Source organism: Pongo abelii, chromosome 17, assembly GCF_028885655.2.
Source record: "Pongo abelii isolate AG06213 chromosome 17, NHGRI_mPonAbe1-v2.0_pri, whole genome shotgun sequence".
NCBI lineage: Eukaryota > Metazoa > Chordata > Mammalia > Primates > Hominidae > Pongo > Pongo abelii.
In genome coordinates this window covers 64,237,007-64,259,433 of record NC_072002.2, presented here as the reverse complement: position 1 = coordinate 64,259,433, position 22,427 = coordinate 64,237,007, and the positions used below count along the sequence as shown (strand labels likewise).

The window sequence follows — 22,427 nt, the reverse complement described above, 5'->3', positions numbered from 1 at the left end:
ATTTTTCTGTTGTTGTATGGTTTGTTTTTGTTAGACAGCAGTCTTTTCCTGAACAGTGCTGCTCCTTGTGGAGCAAGGCTAACTCATAGGCAGTGCGTCCAGAGTCCGCCCCAGTTGATTTTGTCTGTAACCTTCTAGCAACTTTTTGAAAATTAATTTGTTCTTAAATATGCACATCATTTTTATTTATTTATGTTTTTGAGACAGGGTCTCACTCTGTCATTCAAGCTGGAGTACAGCAGCATGATCACGGCTCTCTACAGCCTCGAACTCCAGTCCTGAAGTGATCCTCTCATCTTAACCTCTCAAGTAGCTGGGACTACAGGTGCACACCACCATGCCCAGCTAATGTTTTTTGTATTTTTTTTTTATAGAGACAGGGTTTCATCATGTTGCCTGGGCTGATCTCGATCTCCTGGGCTCAAGCGATCCTCCACTTTGGCCTCCCAAAGTGCTGGGATTACAGGCATGAGCACTGCACCTGGCCCACACATCATCTTTTAAAAATTAAGTAATATTGTAACATTTCTAATTGTCCCTACTTCTTTGCTCCTCAAAGGTTTTACCTATTGAGCTGTGGGCTTTTTAAATTTGTCTCCATATTTATAAGTAATACATATAACCATTTTATTTTTTGAGATAAGGTCTCACTGTCACCCAGGTGCTGGAGTGCAGCAGCATGATCATAGCTCACTACAGCCTCCAACTCCTGGGCTCAAGTGATCCTCCCACCTCAGCCTCCTTAATTGCTAGGACTACAGGTGTGTGCCACTATGCCTGGCTAATTTTTTGTAGAGATGGGGTCTTGCTCTGTTGCCCAAGCTAGTCTCAAACTCCTGGCCTCAAAGTGATCCTCTTGCCTCAGCCTCCCAAAGTGCTGGGATTACAGGCATGAGCCACTGCCTGGCTATACTGTTATATTTTGAGCCATCAACTTCAAACATTGTTTCCCATAATGGTTGAGATGCAGCTATCTTACACTGCCTCTGCTCCTCCCACACATCCTCCCTATGTGCTTTTGTAAATTTTGCTTAAGTCATCAGTGTTCATAGCATGAGTGTGTCAGGTGTCTTTCATTTGCCCCCACAAGTCTCTGCTCCCCTCATCCTGCTTTTCAGCCCAAGGAAGCTGTATAGACATCAACAGGCTTCCCATGCCTCTGAGTTCTGCTGGGCTTGGCCAATAGCGATCGACAGCAGGAGATGGTGGGAGGGAAGAGAATGAAGGCAGAGTGTTTATTCCCTTGGCGCTCTCTCTGCAAGGTCACTTCAGGCCAACTGTTCCTCAGCCAGAAGTCACTGTGCCTCAAGGAACACTCCAGGCAGCCACCTCCACCTGACTCCTTTCATTTTTCCTAACCTGTCCTTCACCCTGCCCTCTTGGGCCCAGGGGTGGTGGTATTTTTGTTACTGGCTCTGGGCTACTGCTTCCTCTCAAGAGTGCCATCTGGCTTGCTGGGACACTGCCTGGGAGAATGAGCATGTACTATTGCTCACTGCACAGGTTAATGCACTGTGATTGCATCCCTTTTAATATACAGGTGGTTCTTCCTGGAGTGACCAGTTTACCTTCTCCCCATACACCTCTCCTGCCTAGTTGTTGTCTAGACCTGGTGCACACTGCAGTCCTCGGGACTTTCTGTTGCCACCCTCCTGTGTTGGATGTCTTGTTTCTGGATTTCCTATCCTCTTGCTTCTTGGTTTATCCCTCATTTTTTCTGTGGCCCAGCAGTTTTTTAATTCAATACTTTTAGGAGGTTGAGTATGGATAATTTTGGAAAGTGTCCCCAGGATGATTCCAATTTATTTAAGCCCGTTTTCCCGAGAGCTACGGGTCTCCTAAGGCCTTTCTCATTTCTAACGAGTCTCGCTCTCTAGAACGCTGGTTCCCAGTCGTCGTTTTCATACTAGCAACATTTTAAAAGCAGGATTGGGGTAGCTAGTATGCAATTGCCAATTTTTGATTTTTCCAAGCAGCAGTGTATCAAAAAGTTATAATTTATTACCAGTATTTCGTAAAAGAAAAGACAGTTTGACACCAGAAGAGTGAAAAAGAACACGGGAATAGTGGATAAAAATAGCCATTAGTTTGATTAAGCGTACGAAAAGTGTTAATTTTATGAAAAATTCACTATTTTTCTTATTTTGAAGGCTGACTGTTAAAAGCTTTTATCAGTTATCCATGGGCTGGAGTTGGTAACCACTGTTTGATACCACACAAATGTTTCTTTGCCCTAAAATATCAACATCTGTCAGTGTAAAGGTCAGGGCTGCCTTTTTAGTAAGAGCTACCACTTGTTAGACACACTGTGCCTGCACTGTTTAGGGGTGTTTCACACACACGAACCTACCTGGTCTGCATAAACCTGAAATACAGTCAAGAAAACAGGATCCGCCGGATGCGGTGACTCAAGCCTGTAATCCCAGCACTTTGGGAGGCTGAGGTGGGTGGATCACTTGAGGCCAGGAGTTCAAGACCAGCCTGGCCAACATGGTGAAACCCTGTCTCTATTAAAAATACAAAAATTAGTCGGGCATAGTGGTGCACACCTGTAATCCCAGCTATTCCAGAGTCTGAGGCATGAGAATCATTTGAAACCAGGAGGCAGAGGTTGCAGTGAGCTGAGATCACACCACTGCACTCCATTCTAAGCGACAAAGAAAGACTGTCTAAAAAAAAAGAACAGGGTCCCAGCCTGGGCAACATAGGGAGACCTTGCCTCCACAAAAAATAAAAAAATTTAGGCATGGTGGTGTGCACCTGTGATCCCAGCTACTCTGGAGGCTGAGGTGGGAGGATTGCTTGAACCCAGGAGGTCAAAGGCTATAGTGAGCTGTGGTCAAGCCACTGCACTCTAGCTCGGACAACAGAGCAAGACCCTGTCTTAAGAAAAAAAGAATAATGGAGTTTAAATATGTAAATGACAAGTCTAAGATTTCAAGGTCATACTTTGACGCTGTCTAAGGAGCCATCACAGCTACTAATATATATATATATATATATATATTTTTTTTTTTTTTTTTTAAATGGAGTTTCGCTCTTGTTGCCCAGGCTGGAGTGCAATGGTGCAATCTCGGCTTACCGCAACCTCCTCCTCCCAGGTTCAAGTGATTCTCCTGCCTCAGCCTCCCAAGTAGCAGGGATTACAGGTGCGCGCTACCACACCCAGCTAATTTTGTACTTTTAGTAGAGACGGGGTTTCACCGTGTTGGTCAGGCTGGTTTTGAACTCCCAACCTCCAGTGATCTGCCCACCTTGGCCTCCCAAAGTGCTGGGATCACAGGCGTAAGCCACTGGGCCCAGCTGCCACAGCTACTAATATCTTAATTGTTAGTAATACCTTATTGGGAATAATTAGGCAGAAATGGAGAGGGTGAGTTTAGATTAATCAGTATTTGTGAACTTGTTTTAAGTTTCTGGAGGCTGAGGTGAGAGGATCACTTAAGCCCAGGAGGCGGAAGTTGCAGTGAGCCAAGATCACACCACTGTACTCCAGCCAGGGCAACAGAGCAAGACCCTGTCTCAAAAAAATAATAATAAAGTTAATTTTGCTAACCTTATATCATGACTTTTTAATTTACCTACTTTTCAACAACTTATTTTTGCTTTATGAATTTTAACTGCATTTCCTGCCTCATTTTATGAGTTAGACTCATTTTCTCAGGTAATTACTTAAGGCTAAAACTTGGGTTTCATCACTTTTTTTTTTCCATTACTAGGCTGCCTTCTTAGGAAACATAGGTGACTCAGCACTTCCTTAAAGTGACCATTCAGAACTGGCACGTTGACAGAATGGCTGGATTAAAAAGAAACTCCAACTGCTGATCTTTTCATTTGTTATTATTTTTTAGAGACAGAGTCTCACTCTGTTTCCCAGGCTGGAGTGCAGTGGCGCACGCGATCATAGCTCACTGCAGGCTCAAACTCCTGGGCTGAAGTGATCCTCTTGTCTCAGCCTCCCGAGTAGCTGGGACTACAGGCATGAACCACTGCGCCCGGCCCAGGGACTGATCTTAAGCCTAGTTCAGTCGTAATCAAAGAGGAAATGGAGGGAAGTTTTCTTATGGTTTCCTCCACAGGGAGCTACTTGCTTGTTCTAACCTCAAAGCTAAGTTTATTGACATGGCGACAGCTCCTTAATGAAGCAAAGACTATGGGTTCTTTGGTTTGAATGTCCGCTCCAAAACTCATGTTGAAATTTAATCCCCAATGTGGCAGTAGTGAGAGGTAGGGCCTTTAAGAGGTAATTGGGTCATGAGGACCCTGCCCTCATGAATAGATTAATTCACTCATGGATTAAAGGATTAGTGGGTTAATAGATTTAACAGGTTATCATAGGAGTGGAACTGGAAGCTTTTATAAGAAGAGGAAAAGGCGCCAGGCACAGTGGCTCACGCCTGTAATCTCAGCACTTTGGGAGGCCGAGGCGGGTGGATTGCCTGAGCTCAGGAGTTCAAGACCAGCCTGGGCAACATGGTGAAACCCCGTCTCTACTAAAATACAAAAAAAAAAAAATTAGCCAGGTGTGGTGGCATGCACTTGTAGTCCCAGCTACTTGGGAGGCTGAGGCAGGCGAATTGCTTGAACCCGGGAGGCAGAGGTTGCAGTGAACCCAGATCGCACCACTGCACTCCAGCCTAGGTGACAGAGTGAGACACCGTCTCAAAAAAAAAAAAAGAGGAAAAGGCTGGGCACCGTGGTTCACTCCTGTAATTAAAGCCCTTTGGGAGGCCAAGGAAGGAGGATTGCTTGAGGCCAGGAGTTTGAAACCAGCCAGGGCAACATAGTGAGACCCTCATCTCTACAAAACATAAAAATGAAACAATTAGCCTGGCATAATGGTGCATGCCTGTGGTCCCAGCTACTTGGAAGTCTGAGGCAAGGGGGTCACTGGAACCTGGGAATTTGAGGCTACAGTGAGCTATGATTACGCCACTGCACTTCAGCCTGGGCAATAGAAGGAAACCCTGTCTCAGAATAATAATGATAAAATAAATAAAAATTAAAAGACCCTGTCTCAGCAGGGCATAGTGGCTCACGCCTGTAATCCTAGCACTTTGGGAGGCTGAGGTGGACGGATCACGAGGTCAGGAGATCGAGACCATCCTGGCCAACACAGTGAAAACCCATCTCTACTAAAAATACAAAAAAATTAGCTGGGTGTGGTGGCATGTGCCTATAGTCCCCGCTACTCAGGAGGCTGAGGCAAGAGAATTGCTTGAACCCGGGAGGTGGAGGTTGCAGTGAGCCGAGATCACGCGACTGCATTCCAGCCTGGCAACAGAGTAAGGCTCCTTCTCAAAAAAAAAAAAAGTATCCCTACAAAAAATTAAGAATAAATTATCGCCAGGCACAGTGTCTCACACCTGTAATCCCAGCACTTTGGGAGGCCAAGGCAGGCAGATCACCTGAGGCCGGGAGTTCAAGACCAGCCTGACCAACATGGAAAAATCTGTCTCTGCTAAAAATACAAAACTAGCCGGGCGTGGTGACACATGCCTATAATCCCACCTACTAGAGAGGCTGAGGCAGGAGAATTGCTTGAACCAGGGAGGCAGAGGTTGTGTGAGCCGAGATCATGCCATTGCACTCCAGTCTGGGCAACAAGAGCGAAACTCTGTCTCAAAAAATAAATAAATAATCTGGGTGTAGTGGGACCCACCTGTAAACCCAGCTACTCAAGAGACTGAAGTGGGAGGATCGCTTGAGCTTAGAAGTTTGAGGCTACAGTGACCTGTGATCGTGGCACTCTAGTCCAGCCTGGGTGACAAAATAGGAAAAAATTCGAGCTAGCACACTTGGCCGTGTGATGTCCTGCACTGCCTTGGGACTCTGCAGAGTCCTTACCAGCAAGAGGGCTCTCACCACATGCAGCCCCTCGACCTGGGACTTCTTAGCCTCTGTAATTCTAAGAAATAAATTTGATTTATAAACTACCCAGTTTCAGATACTCAGTTATAATAACAGAAAACAGAAGAAGACAATGGGCAAACTTGTTCTTATGAACTGACAGCATGGAAGTTTTGAAGAAAAAGAGCAGAAGGCATTTGGGCAGAGAGTTGAATATCGGTAAGTTTAAATTGAAGATGTAAAGAAATTTCAGATTTTTCAAGTGAAGGGAGAGGGTGAAATTGAGAAAGTAACAACTATAGATGAACTGTGAAGGGCCGGTGTATGGTAGATGATTCACAAAATATACCAAATGCTCCAAACGTTGAGCTGGTCTGGACCTTAGGGTACGTTCAAACCAATCCTCTCATTTTTACTAAGGGCTAAAAAGGTTAAAAGCGGTAGCCCAGATGCTGTAACAGGGCATGAGCCAAGTTTCCTACAAGGGTGCTGTGTACAGTGGGGCTAAGCGTGCACTGCCCAATTTCAGAAGGCATCATACACATTGACGACAATGTCAAAGATTCCCCTAGGTCTATACTTTACACAAGGGTCTTATTCCTGACTTGATAATTCAGCAGGTGTAGTTTCAGAATTCCTTGGTACATTGGTTTTCTATAGCTGCATAACAAATTGACACAAATGTAGGGGCTTAAAGCAACCCAAATCTATTAGCTCCCAGTTTTAGGGGTCAGACGTCCTGGTATGGTCTAGTTGGATTCTCTGCTCAGGGTTTCACCAGGCTAAAATCAGGATGCAGGCCAGGTCCGCAGTTCTCATCTGGGCTCAGGGGTACTCCTCCAAGCTCACTGGTTGTCAGCAGAATTCATTTCCTTGTAGTGCTGTTTTCCTCCTAGTCAGCCAGGGCCTGCTTTTAGCTCCCAGAAGCTGCTTGCAGTTCCTTAGCATGTGCCCCCCAAGGTCAGCTCCCCACATCGATGTTCCCTTTCTTCCAACTCATCTAGAGCGTATTTTTCTGTCTTCTAATCTTCTGGGACCAGCTAGAAAATTCTCTGCTTTTAAAGGACAGAGTGATTAAATCAGGCGTGACTGGATAACCTCCCAAGGTCAACTAATTTGGGACCTTAATTATACAGTGTCTGCAAAATCTCTTCACAGCAGCAACCAGGTGAGTATTTTCCTTCTGCTTCTGCTTCTTCTTCCTCTTCCTCTTCTCCTCCTCCTCCTCCTTCTTCTTCTTCTTCGTTTTTTGTTTGTTTTTTTGAGATGGAGTCTGTCCAGCCTATCACCCAGGCTTGAGTGCAGTGGCACAATCTCAGTTCACTGCAACTTCCGCCTCCCAGGTTCAAGTGATTCTCCTGCCTCAGCCTCCCAAGTAGCTGGGACTACAGGCACATGCCACCATGCCCGACTAATTTTTGTATTTTTATTTTATTTTATTATTTATTTGAGACAGAGTCTTGCTCTGTCACCGAGGCTGGAGTGCAGTTGCAAGATCTCGGCTCACTGCAACCTCTGCCTCCCGGTTCAAGCGATTCTCTTGCCTAAGCCTCCTGAGTAGCTGGGATTACAGGCATGCCCCACCACGCCCTGCTAATTTTTGTATTTTTTGTAAAGACGGGGTTTCACCATGTTTGCCAGGCTGGTCTCGAACTCCCGAACTCAGGTGATCCACCTGCTTTGGCCTTCCAAAGCGCTGGTATTACAGGCATGAGTCACTGCGCCCAGCCTAGATGAGTATTTGATTGGTGTTTGGGAGAAAGTGCCTGTACTTCACGGTTCAGGAATCTAGGGGCCTATCTTAGAAGTCTGCCCACCAAACTTGGCCCCTTTCCTGACAAACTATTCCAGTCCTTCAATTACTTGGGAACCCGCTGAGGATTGGAATCTCATAGTTCCCATCTATTAATGCCCCTAGGCTTTATTGATTTTAAACTCTGGAGAGTTTATTATCTTGTCATTTAGAGAGCCACTCATCATAGTCTTTTCTGACCCTAAATCGGATGACTAGAAATCATTTCGATGGAGGGGGCATGAGGAAGACAGTTAAAGAAATAGTGTATTTCACATAGGAGAGGAAAGAAGACAGGTGCGTAAATATGAAGACACAGGTTTCATCAGAAAAATGCAAATTAGAACCCTAATGAGAAACCACCAGAATGGTTAAGATTAAATATCAAAGGTTGGGAGGATGAAGAGCAGAGGCAGTTCTTGTGTACTGCTGGTGGGAGTGCAAATTGATACAACTGCTTTGTCGGCATTATCTGGTAAAGTTAAACATGCACGGCTGGGCACAGTGGCTTATGCCTGTAATTCCAGCACTTTGGGAGGCTCAGTGGGTGAATCAGTTGAGGTCAGGAGTTCGAGACCAGCCTGGCCCACATGTTGAAACCCCATCTCTACTGAAAATACAAAAAATGCAAAAATTAGCCAGGTGTGGTGGCAGTACCTGTAATCCCAGCTACTCAGGAGGTTGAGGCAGGAGAATTGCTTGAACCAGGGAGGCAGAGGTTGCAGTGAGCTGAGACAGTGCCACTGCACTCCAGCCTGGGTGACAGAGCGAGACTCTGTCTCAAAAACAAAAACACACTGTGATCCAGCCATTCCTTCCTAGAGTGTGGATCCCAGTGAAAATAGTGTACCTGTATACCTGGAGACAGGTGGAAGAATATTCTTGGAAGCACTGTTTGTGTTAGCCCCCAAAAAAATCCCCAAAAAAGTCCTTCTAAAGTAGGAAGGATTAAATAAACTGGTATAATAAATCTCTGTTATGATGTTTTAAGTGAGTTTCAAAAAATACCATTGTGTAAACTGTAGTGTCATTTTAGGTTAATCAAATAATGGAGGTAAGCTTGCTTAGCTAACCTCATCCAGAGATCCAAGAGCCAATCAGCAATCACTTTATGACCAAATTTACAAAACATAGCCAGGAATGGTGGTATGTGCCTGCAGTCCTAGCTACTCAGAAGGCTGAGGTGGGAGATCACTTGAGCCCAGGAGTTCAAGGCTACAGCGAGCCATGATTGTGCCACTGCACTCCAGCCTGAGTGACAGAGCAAGACTCTGGCTTAGAAAAAAAAAAATATATATATATGTATGTACGTATGTATAAAATATGTATATACTGGAATACTATGCAGCAGTGAAAAATGAAAGAACTCAAAACTAATGTTTGTTGCTTAAGTATGAATGGTGGTTACTTCTGTGGGATAGTAATTGGAAAGAAGAACAAGTGAGCTTTCTAGGGTGCTAAAAATGTTCTCTATCTTGATGTCAGTGGTAGTTACACAAATAAATACATACAAATGTTAGATATACCCTTAACATTCATCAGCTTAGCAAAGCAAGTGAATAAAACATAAATTAATTTAACTGAATTATTAGATGCATGCATGCATCCACATGGGTGAATCTCAAAAAGAATTTTGAGAGGAAAAAAGGAAGTCATAGAATAATACATACTGAATGATTCTGTTTTTATATAGTTCAAAAACAGACAAAGCTAAATAATACATTATTTAGAGATACACAGAAAGGTAGCAAAATAATTTCTAAAAATCTAGAGTTATTAGAGAAGTCAAGATGGTGGTTATCTCTGGGGAGAGAGAGAAGATCCCAGGATCAGCACAGAGGGGGCTTCTAGGATATTGTTCCTATTTTATTTCTTAGTTGGATAACTGTTTTTAGCCTCAGAATGTTAGAGGGTATTATCCTTTAAACTGTGTGTCTGACATGCACACCCACGTTTATAGCAGCACAATTCACAATTGCAAAGATATGGAACCAACTTATGTGCCCATCAACCAACGTTTACATAAAGAAAACGTGGTATGTATACACCATGGAATACTACTCAGCCATAAAAAGGAATGAAATAATGTCTTTTGCAGCAACGTGGATGGAGGTGGAGCCTGTTATTCTAAGTGAAGTAACTCAGGAATGGAAAAACAAATATTGTAAGTTCTCACTTTTAAGTGGGAGCTAAGCTAGGAGGATGTAAAGGCATAAGAATGATATAATGGACTTTGGGGACTTGGTGGGGAAGGTTGGGAGGGGGTGAGGAATAAAAAACTATATATTGGGCACAGTGTACACTCGGGTGATGGGTGCACTAAAATCCCAGAAATCACCACTAAAGAACTTATCCATGTATCCCTAAACCACCTGAACCCCCAAAACAACTGAAATTTAAAAAAAATTTTAAATTGTGCATCTGTTATATATTTCTTTTCATTTATGGTATGTTTCACAATTAAAAAAAAAACAACTGCAGTATAATCAGCTCTCTAAAACTTAACTTCCCAACACATCTTTCCTAAATTTTAATTTTATTCTGCAAGTAATACATTAATATATTCGTACTGTAGAAGATTTATTTTAACTTGTCTTCAACACTTAGTTCATCATCTTCACAAAATGGCTCCCCTGCTAAACTCATTAGCTATGTGATCTATCCAAGCAGCAAGAAGATGGCCATGCCATGGCAATCCTCTTCCCATTTTCCCTCGCCACTCAGGGCTCAACAGCAGGGTGAGGCTTGGGGGGTGGTGGTGGGGGGAGCACAAGGGCTACTTTCCCCCAGTACAACATGGCATCTGATGCTTGATGGAAGAGCAGAACTGGTGAGACTTGAGGGAAGGGTCCAGGGCTGTATTCAGTCAGAGTCACTGCTGGAAGAGGAGGAGGAAGAGGAGGAGGAGGAATGCTTGCCATGCTTGTGGTGCTTGTGCATCTTTTTATGAGCTTTCTTAATTTTCTTCTGCATCTTCTTGTCCACTGTCACTCCTGGTCTAACCAAGCCAGGGGCCAAGGGATTCACAGGAGGCATTCCAGGGGCAGGCGGTGGGTATGAAGGAGGGTAGGGACCCAAAGGTTGGACACCCTGGCTGTGGCACAGGATGAGGGGGTCCACCTGGGGGGAAAGCTGGATTGCCCTGGGGAGCTCCTGGGGGAGGAGGAAAGGGGGCTGGGGGGAAGGGTGGATTGACAGGTGGTGGGTGGGCAGGATTGGAACCTCCAGGGTACCCAATGTTGGGGGGATATGGATTTGGCCCTGGCTGCCCGGCATTGGGATTCCACATGTTTAGGTGTGTCCTCCCGCCCCATCCCTTTCCACCACCGCCTGGGCTTGATGTGTTCTCTGTAGAAGATTTTTAAAAATACAAATAGTATAAAAATCCCTCCTGACCCCTCATTTGGATATTTTTTAATGGTGCCTTTTTTTTAATTGTTGACGTTCAAGATAGACTTTAAACAATCTGAAGGAAAATAAACCAATATCAATGACAGTCATGCACACTCAAGCAATCTGTTTTAAAGCCTAATCATTTGTCATCTATTCTCAGTGTTTCTATTATAATTTTTATTATAATAATAGTACACGCTGAATCCCCAGCACCTATAGCAGTGCCTGGTTCAGAATCGATACTTAAATATTTATGGAATGAATACTAAATGTTCTTTCAAAAAATGATAATTCAGGAATATCTGTATATTGCAAAAAGTAAAAGGTCTTCCTTACCCTCCCCCGCTCCATTCTGATGATTAAGCGAAAGGAAAAGTCTCTATCCTTGGTGAATCTCTCATTTAGCTTTTCTTTTTTAAGAAGTTGTGTATTCTGGTGGTCTTTAACAGAAAAGGGCTATGTGTTATTGGGGGTTCATTGCCACCTGTAGGAGGCAAAATAACCTGTAATGAGTTGGCCCCATTGAAGTACCACACCTCTAGGAAGCCTTCCCTTCCTCCCCTTCTCTTGCCCTTGTTTCTGCAAGCTCTGTACAACACTTCTTATCCGGGTGACCTTGCCCTACAGGTAGCTGGCTACCTGCTGTGTCTTTCACAAGATGGTGAGCTCTTTGTAGACAGCACTGTCTTTATCTTGCCACCTCCCATGGTGCCTTGGAGGGTACGGTTGCTAAACGTTTTGGAACTAAACAGAAAAAAACACAGTACAATGAGAAATTACCATAATGCTAAATCAACAAATTACTTGAATCTCTTCCCCTGACACTTTAGTAGCTCTTGAAAGGGCAATTTCAGTGATCTTGTCAAACAGCTAAGTCACCTGGTGACCTAGAAGAGGGCTTGGAAGTTTGAGTCATTGCTGTTCAATACTCTTTCCTCTCAACATCCTGACCCCGATCCTCTGCAAAACCATGGGCAGTGCAGAGTAGGTCACAAGTATTGTGTTTTTATTTGTTTGTTTGTTTGTTTTTAGAGATGGGATCTTGCTGTGTTGCCCAGGCTGGTCTTGAACTTCTGGGCTCAAGTGATCCTCCTACCCCGGCTTCCCAAAGTGCTGGGATTATAGGTGTGAGCCAACATGCCTGGCCTGGGTTGTAAATCTTCCAGGCTCATGCCACTGGCTTCTGGGAGATTCACCTTGCCTAATGAGACTATAAGATATAACCTAGTGTAAATGGAAATAATTTTTACCTATTTGGGTTCAAACACACCAATAAATCTGTTCTTGGCCACTGAGGTCAGCTCTATTTCTTCAAATCTTGCCTAGAGTAGTGTTTGCACCTCATGTTATGGGTTGAATTGTGTCCCTCCAAAATTCATTTGTTCAAGTCCTAACTCCCAGTACCTCAGAATGTGATCTTTCAATAGACAAAATTAGGATTGGGTGCAGTAGCTCATGCCTGCAATCCCAGCTACTCAGGAGGCTGAGGCATGAGAATTGATTGAACCTGGGAGGTGGAGGTTGCAGTAAGCCCAGATCACGCCACTGCACTCCAGCTTGGGCAACAGAGAGAGAAAAAAAAAAGACAAAATTACAACAAATTTAAATATTTTAACTGCTTTTATTTACAATTCTAGAATCAAGCAACACCTCATCCTATAAAATAAAACGGGTGTTCCCAAGAGCTGAGCAGAGGAATTTGGTCCAATGGAGAGAAAAAGGCTAAGGAAAGCGGAAACAGAAAACAAAAAGTGGTTTGGTTGTTTCAGAGTTACTTCCTTGTTAAGGCTGAAGCAGAGGGGACTTCCTTATCATGCCGGCTGAAACTGGCTTCTTTGGGGATTTGGCTATTATCCCTCACTCTCTTCATTTCTCAGATGGTCAGATAAACAAGTTAGTTTCGATTTGGTGACATGGAACCTTAGCATGAATGACTCCATTTTGGTTAGGCGTGGTGCAGGAGCTCAGTCCCAGCCAATGGCCGCCTATAAATTTTATTTAACAGGCTTTTTTGGAAATAGGTACATTGTAGATAGAATTAGGTTATAATGAAGTCACAAGGCTGGGCCCTAACCCAATATGACTGGCGTCCTTATATAAAGAGGAAATTTCTATGTAAACACACACACACACACACACACACACACAGAGGAACATGTGAAGATGAAGGTGGAGATAGGGGTGTTCCTTCTACAAGCCAAGGAATGCCAACAATTGTCAGTAGACCGGCAGAAGGTAGGGGAGAGAGAGGCATGAAACAGTTTCTTCCTCGCAGCCCTCAAAAGGAACCAACTCTGACAATGCCTTGATTTTGGACTTTTGGCCTCCAGGCCTATGAGACAGTAAATGTCCGCTGTTTGTGGTACTTTGGTATGGCACCCTAGTAAACCAATATACCCAGGTATTCCAGTCAGATATTACAGTTCCTGTTGGCTGGAAACACAAGCTAACTCTGAGGAAGCCAAGTGTGAGTCTTCCAACACTGGCAGTGTTGGCAAAAAGAGCTCTGAGACAGCCTTTTCCAGTGAGTGACAGTGTGGGCTGTGCAGCTAGACTGCTGGTGTGTGAGCCTCCACTGGCTAGCTTTGCAATGTTAGGAATTGTATTTAACTTGTTGCGGATGTACAATGGGGGACGATAAATAAGTCCCTTGTCTTAGTCCTTTTGAGACTTTTGTTGTTGCAATAACAAAATACCACAGACTGGGTAATTTACAAAGAGCAAAAATTGGCCGGGCACAGTGGCTTATGCCTGTAATCCCAGCATTTTGGGAGGTCGAGGCAGGCGGATCATGAGGTCAGGAGTTCGAGACCAGCCTGGACAAAAAAACTCCACCTCAAAAAAAAAAGCAGAAATTTATTTCTCACAGTTATGGAAGCTAGGAAGTCCAAGATCAAGGCACCAGCATATTAGGTGTCTGGTGAGAGTCTTCTTGCTACGTCCTCACGGAAGGGCAGAGGGGAAAAAAGGCCTAGGTAGTTCTCTCAAGCCCCCTTCTTCTTCTTTTTTTTTTTTTTTTGAGTTGGAGTTTTCACTCTTGTTGCCCAGGCTGGAGTGTAATGGTGCAGTCTCAGCTCACTGCAACCTCCACCTCCCAGGTTCAAGTGATTCTCCTGCCTCAGACTCCTAAGTAGCTGGGATTACGGGCATGCATCACCATGCCTGGCTAATTTTTTGTGTTTAGTAGAGATGGGGTTTCACCATGTTGGTCAGGCTGGTCTCGAGCCCTCTTATAAGGCTAGTGATCCCATTTGTGAGGAGGGAGGAGCCCTCACTCCACTCAATCACCTCCCCAAAGGCCTCACCTCTTTTTTTTTTTTTTTTGAGACGGAGTTTCACTCTTGTTGTCCAGTCTGGAGTGCAACGCACTATCTCGGCTTACAGCAATCTCTGTCTCCCGGGTTCAAGCAATTCTCCTGCCTTGGCCTCCTGAGTAGCTGGGATTACAGGCATGCATCACCACGCCCGGCTAATTTTTTGTATTTTTAGTAGAGATGGGGTTTCACCATGTTGGTCAGGCTGGTCTCAAACTCCCGACCTCAGGTGATCCGCCTGTCTCGGCCTCCCAAAGTGCTGGGATTACAGGCGTGAGCCACTGCACCCGGCCAGGTCTTACCTCTTAACACCATCACCCCAGGGTTAAGTTCCAACACAGGAATTTTGGAGGGACACATACATTCAAACCATAGCATACTTATTCTAAACGTCCCTAATGACCATTAAGTGAGTTTAATAGATCTAAAACTTTCTTTCCTGTTTTCATTTATGTTATTTTATGTGTTTATTTATTTTAAAATACAGATGGGGTCTCCCTATGTTCCCCAGGTTGGTCTCAAACTCCTGGGCTTAAACAATCCACCCACCTTGGCTTCCCAAAGTGTTGGGATTACAGACGTGAGCCAATGCACCTGGCTGTAAAATTTTAGAGCAGTGCCTGCCATAGGTAAGTATTTCTGATACATTATTAACTATTTGTTGTTGTTGTTATTGTTGTTTTGTTTTGTTTTTGTTTTTTTCTTGAGACAGAGTCTCGCTCTGTTGCCAGGCTGGAGTGCAGTGACGCGATCTCGGCTCACTGCAACCTCTGCCTCCTGGGTTCAAGCGATTCTCCTGCCTCAGCCTCCTGAGTAGCTGGGACCACAGGTGCGCGCCACCACGCCCAGCTAATTTTTGTATTTTTAGTAGAGATGGGGTTTCACCATGTTGGCTAGGATGGTCTCGGTCTCTTGACCTCGTGACCTGCCTGCCTCGGCCTCCCAAAGTGCTGGGATTACAGGTGTGAGCCACCGTGCCTAGCCCTGGTTTGGTTTTTTTTTTTTTAAAGACAGGGTCTCGCTCAGTTGCCCAGGTTGGAGTGCAGTGGCATGACCATGGCTCACTGCAGCTGTGATCTCCTGGGCTCAAGCAATCCTCCTGCTCCAGACTCCCAAGTAGCTAGGATACAGGTGTGCACCATTACACCCAGCTATTTTTTTGGTAGAGATGGGGGTCTCACTATGTTGCTCAGGCTGATCTGGAACTCCTGACCTCAAGTGATCCTCCCTTCTCAGCCTCCAAAACTATTGGAATTGCAGGCATGAGCCACTGCACCTAGCCCCCATGTTAACTATTATTAGTTTGTGACTCTTCCTAATTTGTCCCAGACAGCAAGGAGACAGTGACAGGTGCACTATGCCCTCTTCCCAAGTTCTGTCATCAGAACTGCTCCTCTGACATCTTTTCTGATGGCCAGAAAGCCACCAGGACCCATAGTGATCGGGCTGTCCCAACCTCTTTTCCCAGGCTAGGCTAAGGGCTCAGGAAAAGGAAGAATGAATGGGGGCTCTGTAGAGTGCATCTAAGCTCTCCTGCATGCAGGAGGGACTGGAGAACGAATTGTGTAGCCTCTTACCTTATCAGGCAGGCAATACCCAGGAACGCTGGAGTCCCTGCCTTTGGAGCATTCAAACTCTCTGCAGCAGTATCTGAGTCTTGTTACTAACAGCTGGCCTTGCAAGGAATTCATTACCATAGCACCACAGGAGGCCTTAGAGGACGTCGGTTCAGGAGCTTGCTCAGTCATTTGCGCAGCTCACTGGCTGTGCATCTCTGTTGGAATCCTCTCATGTCCCTAGAACTCAAATCACTAACATTCCCTAAGCTGTTGTAACTTTATTTTACTACCTGTTCAGCCAGCCTCTGCTTGAACACATGCAGTGATTGGGATCTCATTTCTCTTCCAGATAGACCATTTCACTACTAGTAAGCTTAATTTCACTGAACCATCTATGGTGAAGTGTTTCCTAAGTCATTAAATAACTTTCTACTGCACCCTTTCTCATAGGGTTGTTTGGAGACTTAAATAAGATAACAGTGCCTTGCTCACAGAAAACAACCTGTAATGTGAATTGATAATATTGCTGCTGATATTGTTCTCAGAAAGTTCTTATATGGAGCTGAAATCTGCATTCTGTAACTTCGAAAACTTGGTCTTAATTTGGCTCATTGGCATAACAGAAAATAAGTCTAATCATGCCCCCCTGAGGATGGTTCTACTTACCACAAGTCTCCTCTTATTCTAGTTCTTCATACTCAGTTCCTTCAGCCCTTCCACATGGGATGTAATTTCCAGATCTCTCACCATCCTGACTGCCCTTCCCAGGACAGGTTCTGGTTGATCTTCATCCCTCCTTGGAGGAGTGGCCAGGTGCTGGCAACTAAGACATGTGAGCTGTCCACCATCTGGATTATGCGGATGAACTAACATTGAAAATGACATGCTACATGCATTACTTAATTTCATTCTCACAGCACCTTCATGAGGAGAAAACTGAGGCTCAGAGATGTTAAGTAGCTTTACCCAAATCGTTTAGCTCAGAAATTGTGGAACCAGAATTCAACCCAGATCTGTCTGACTCCAAAGTCTGCTCTTCTTTCTTGGGGAAGTGGAAGCCTGCGTGCTGTTCTTGGAACAGCCTCAAGACAATAATCTGGGGACTGTCTTGGTCCTGCTTGCAGAGGGTCCTTCTGTTATGTATGGGTCCTTTCTGGCCCTTTAGCTTCTACAAAGAAAGTCAGTCCCCCTCCAAACACGTGAAGTCTGTTTGCAGTCCAGACCTTGCAAACTTGTAGTTATAGAAACCTCAGCCTACCAGGGCTTGAAGGATACTTGGCTCCACTTTACGTCTCCATTCTTCTTTTCCTCCTGTTTTTAATGTAACCTGTAATCCTAGCACTTTGGGAGGCTGAGGCAGGTGGATCACCTGAGGTCAGGAGTTCAAGATCAGCCTGGCCAACATGGTGAAACTCCGTCTCTACTAAAAATACAAAAATTAGCTGGGCTAATTTTTAATTAGCATGGTGGCCCGCGCCTTTAGTCCCAGCTACTCAGGAGGCTGAGGCAGGAGAATTGCTTGAACCTGGAAGGCGGAGATTGCAGTGAGCTGAGATTGTGCCATTGCACTCCAGCCTTGGCAACAAGAGTGAAACTCCGTCTCAAAAAAAAAAGTATTCTGTCCACCACGTGGAATAATGTAATATTTAGTAATAAGAACAGTTGCAAGGTGTAGAGAGTTACTGTATATCCATCACCCAGCTTTCCTTAATGTTAACATTTTATATAACCACAGCATCATTTTGTCAAAACTAGGTAATCAGCATTGGTACAATACTGTTAACCAAACTCTAAACTTCATTTAGGTTTCATCAGGCTTTCCACTATTGCCTTTTTCAATTCCAGGATGCAGTCCAAGATATCCTATTGGATTTAGTGGAAGGATTTCATAACTTTTCTATTGCTGTTCCTGCACTAACTAGACACTGAAGTTGTCAAGTCAGTCAAAGTTATCGTAATACTTCTTTTTTTTTTTTGAGATGCAGTCTCACTCTGTCACCCAGGCTGGAGTGCAATGGGGCGATCTTGGCTCACTGCAACCTCTGCCTCCCAGGTTCAAGCAATTCTCCTGCCTTAGCCTCCTGAGTAGCTGGGACTGCAGGCCTGCACCACCACACCTGACTAATTTTTTTTTTTTTTTTGTATTTTTAGTAGAGATGGGGTTTCACCAAGTTGGCCAGGCTGATCTTGAACTCTGGAACTCAGGTGATCCGCCCATCTCGGCCTCCCAAAGTGCTGGGATTACAGGCTCACGTGAGCCACCATGCCTGGCCATCATACTTCTGCAGGCAGTTTTGAAAGTTGGTGTCCAAGGATAATAATTTGCACATTACATGTACAAAAAAGGTGCATAAGGACTGCTACTCTAACTCATGTTTCCTACGTAGTAAAAAATATTCCTGATCTTATCTTCTGATTTATGACATTTGCCTAGCAACATTATAACATTTGCCTAGGAACACAGGCAAGACTGTTTATTTCAAGTCATCCAAAAATGACCAAAGGGAGATGATGTAAAATTTTACTAATAGGATCCCCTTAAAATAAAATATTTTGCTTCTTGGTCTGTAAAGCCAGTTCTGAGGAGACGCTCATAACTGTTGCTGAGTCAGTCTGGGGAAAGTAGACTGTGTGCCAGACAATATTAAAAAATATTTTGAGTTTGGTTTTCATGCCTGAGTCTCTTTTTTTTATTTTTTATTTTTTTGAAACAGAGTCTGGCTCTCTCGCCCAGGCTGGAGTGCAGGGGCATGATCTCGGCTCATGGCAACCTCCACCGTCTGGGTTCAAGTGATTCTCCTGCATCAGCCTCCCGAGTAGTTGGGGCTACAGGCGCATGCCACCACACCTGGCTAATTTTTGTATTTTTGGTAGAGACGGGGTTTCACCATGATGGGCAGGCTGGTCTCAAATTCCTGACCTCAGGTGATCTGCCTGCTTCGGCCTCCCAAAGTGTTGGGATCACAGGCATGAGTCACCACGCCCAGCCCTGAGTCTCTTTTTGCTGTAATTTTAAAATAAAATTGTACATGTACTTCATATTCCTTGCAGAAAAATTAGAAAACATAGGGAAAAACTAATTTTAACCACACACGATCTCATTACCCAAAGTTGCAATGTTGTTAATATTACTTGTCTTTTTTCCAACAGCACATATACATAGGTATTATAAATATTATGGTAAACATTATATTACACATGTTATATTAATATATCACTTAATATATTCATATAAATATTATATTAAGTGGCAAAACCACAATTAGTTTTGCACCAACCTAATATAATTCACTTATGAAAATTTGATACTATATATGTTTCCACTCAATGTATCATGAAAATGTTTTCAAATAAATATGCATCCGTAGCATTCTTTACAATGACTGCATAGTAGTGTCCATGGCTTTTTAGTTAGGAGTTTGGGTTTTTTTTTTTTTTTTTTTTTTGAGACAGTGTCTCGTTCTGTTGCCCAGGATGGAGTGCAATGGCGAGATTATGGCTCACTGAAGCCTCAACCTCCCGGGCTCCAGCGATTTTCCCACGACAGCCTCCCGAGTAGCCAGGACCGAGGGTGTGCCCACCACTCCCAGCTAATTTTTGTATTTTTTGTAGAGACAGTGTATCGCTATGTTGCTCAGGCTGGTCCTTCCAAACTCCTGGGCCCAAGTGATCCTCCCACCTCAGCCTCCCAAAGTATTGGGATTACAGGCATGAGCCACAGGGCCCAGTCTACTTTGGGTTTTAATATGTTTTCCTGTCATAATTCTGCAAGCTCAGTGAATTTACTGGCAGTCTATGCTAGAAAAGAATATCTAATATTTGTATAGTACTTTACAGAGTACACTGGCACATATTGACTATATAATGGGAATAACGGTGCTATCTGTTGCATAGGGTCATTTTGCGAAATAATAGTGCATGGCAAATAGAAAACAATCCATAATGTAAATTGTTATTACTAGAGTAATGTGAACATTTCCTGTAATGGCAGAATCATCATCATGTACATATTTTAGGTGAGGAAACTGGCTGAGAGAGGTGAAGTAATTGCTCAAAGACGTCAGTGTGGAAACCTCAGCTCATTTGACTTCAAATTCCATAGTTTTGGCACTATCTCGTATTGCTACTCTTTCCCGTGGGACCTGTGCTTTCCGACAACATTGCAGGCAGGGCTAGCCCTGCCAGCTGCCTCCATCAAAAATTATTTTCCTATTTCTCAATTCTCCAGAATCCCACACAATATTGCTTGACTTTGGGATGGTTATTCAGCTGCAATTAACAGGGGCCTTAATAAGGTTAAGCCGCCAGAACGAGCGGTGTAGCATGAGCGAGGACTCTAGCACCTGGCAGGTGAGGTTGACTCTAGCACCTGGCAGGTGAGGTTTTTGCGCTTCTCTCTTTTTTTTTTTTTTTTTTTTTTTGAGAAGAGTCGAGCTCTGTCGCAAGGCTGGAGTGCAGTGGCGCGATCTCGACTCACTGCAATCTCCGCCTCTCGGGTTCAAACGATTCTCCTGCCTCAGACAGCTAATTTTTGTATTTTTAGTGGAGACGGGGTTTCACCATGCTGGCCAGGATGGTCTCGATCTCCTGACCTCGTGATCCGTCCACCTCGGCCTCCTAAAGTGCTGGGATTACAGGATGAGCCACCGCGCCCGGCCGTTTTTGCGCTTCTCGATTTCGCCACGTGGCTTTGCGGTAGCCCAGGAGGTACTAGGAGGCCGCAGGCACGAATAACACCCAAAGGACTACAGTTTCCAGAAGCCCGCGCGCTCCGCGTGCCACGTGACCGCCTGGCTGGCGCGCGCGCCTGGGGGTTCGGTCCCTAGCCGCGTTCTCGGTCGCTTCCCTCTTCCCTCGCCGCCTCCTGGCCTTCGCACCGACGCGGCCCGGGCTGGAGCCGAGCCGGGGTCGAGCTGCAGGCCGAGCCAGAGCCGGATCCGTACCCGCAGAGACGTGGAAACATGGAGGCCTGAGCCGGTGTGCGCCACCTGGGGCTGCGGCGGCGACAGCGACTTCTCCTGACCCCTCTGCCACCCGCCCGTCCGTCCGCCGGTCTGTGGAACTGGAGCTGATCCCCCCGCCGGCTGAGACAGGTGGGCTGTAGCGCCGCCCCCCTCAGCGCGGCCCGGCCCGAAAGCCCGGTGTCCCCGGCCTCCTGTCAGAAGGGGTCGGGGCCACCCTCCGCTCCCCGGCCAGCGCCCCGGGGCGGCGGCGAAGGGACCCTCCCTTCCCTGCCCGCGGGCGCCTGGGCCACCCGGAGGGGCTGTGCTGACAGCGGACCGACCTCTGTCCGAGTCCGCTGTTGGGAGTCCGAGTCCGCTGTTGGGAGTTGGGGGATACCGAAGGCCAAGACGGTGCTTCCGGAGATGGGGCGGTGTTGGTCTGACAAATGGGCGTGTGATGGGCAGGGTGAGCAATAGCTGTTGGGTTTTTCTTTCTTCTTTTTACATTCATAGTTTATTGAGATATAATTAACATATCAGAAAATTAACCCTTTAAAAGTACAACTCAGTGGTTTTTAGTATATTCGCAGGGTTGAGCAGCCATCACCACCGTTAATTCCAGAGCATTTTTTTATCACCCCCCCCAAAGAAGCTCGTACCCATTAGCAGTCACTCCTCCTCCTTCTCTCCCTTACACTATTGATCTACTTTCAGTCGCCGTGGATTTGCCTGAGCAATTGTGTTTTGACTGAAAAGTGAAAGGGTGGGTGTTTGTGAACTGGGGGCAGTAGTGGGGTTTGAGGGTATTGGTGTGGTAAAGCTGATTGGATAAAGCTGTTCTCTGCTGAACAGGGGTAGAGAAGTGATGGGATGATTGTAATTGGCCAGCAAAGCGGGTGCCCAGGATAGACTGATTAGGGGGCACAGATGGAGTGAGATCCTTGAAAGAGGAGAGGGGAAGTTGGAGAGAGGGGTGTGTAGAGCAAGGGTGATGTGCTGAAGGATGAAAACCTGGAGGCTGGAGGCGGTGGAGAGGAATGTAGCGTCCACCAGAGGAACTCAGGTGCTCAGGCTGATGAGTTGAGGGCTCAAGAGAAGAACGAGGTGGAAGGGAAGAGAATCTATAGGAATGCGTGAATGGTTGTTGCAGAGGATGAAATTAACGAATATATGGATTTCTGGAGTGATTATCCTGCTTTGAAGTTTTATTTTAGATAATCCTCTCAGCAACTTGGAGATAGACCGGACAAGTATGAATATTTCCATTCTGTAAATGAAGAACTAGTCTTTTAGAGGTTAGGTGTCTGGCTTAAGCTCATAAACTGAGTACATAGGGCAAAATGAGTTGGAATAATTGATGAAACTATCAGTCACAAGTGGATTAAATGGCAGAGAACTGAGTTGGGGCAATGTTAATAGGAAGGAGATTCAGCTATTAAGAAGTCTGTGTTACGACATATAGGTCAAGGAGTTTTTATGTTTTTGCACCTTTTAACCATAGAAAAGTTCACACAGTGAAATAATAAAGGGTACTCCCATGTACCCATTACCCAGCTTCAACAGTTAACTCATGCCA

The 22,427-nt window shown here is 45.1% G+C and overlaps 1 protein-coding gene and 1 pseudogene across 11 annotated transcripts in view; one reads left to right on the top strand and one right to left on the bottom strand.

Moving 5' to 3' along the window:
• Positions 1 to 10,296: 10,296 nt before the first annotated feature.
• LOC112129935 (proline-rich protein 13-like) lies at positions 10,297 to 10,947 on the bottom strand (annotated as a pseudogene).
• A 9,705-nt stretch (positions 10,948 to 20,652) lies between these two features.
• Positions 20,653 to 22,427, top strand: part of DYM (dymeclin) — a 413,664-nt gene continuing 411,889 nt past the window's right edge. For 8 of the 11 annotated variants that reach the window (XM_054537559.2, XM_054537555.2, XM_054537558.2 and 5 more), the window contains exon 1: positions 20,653 to 21,001. The gene's annotated coding sequence lies outside the window, so the exon portion shown is untranslated. 11 annotated transcript variants of the gene reach the window in all.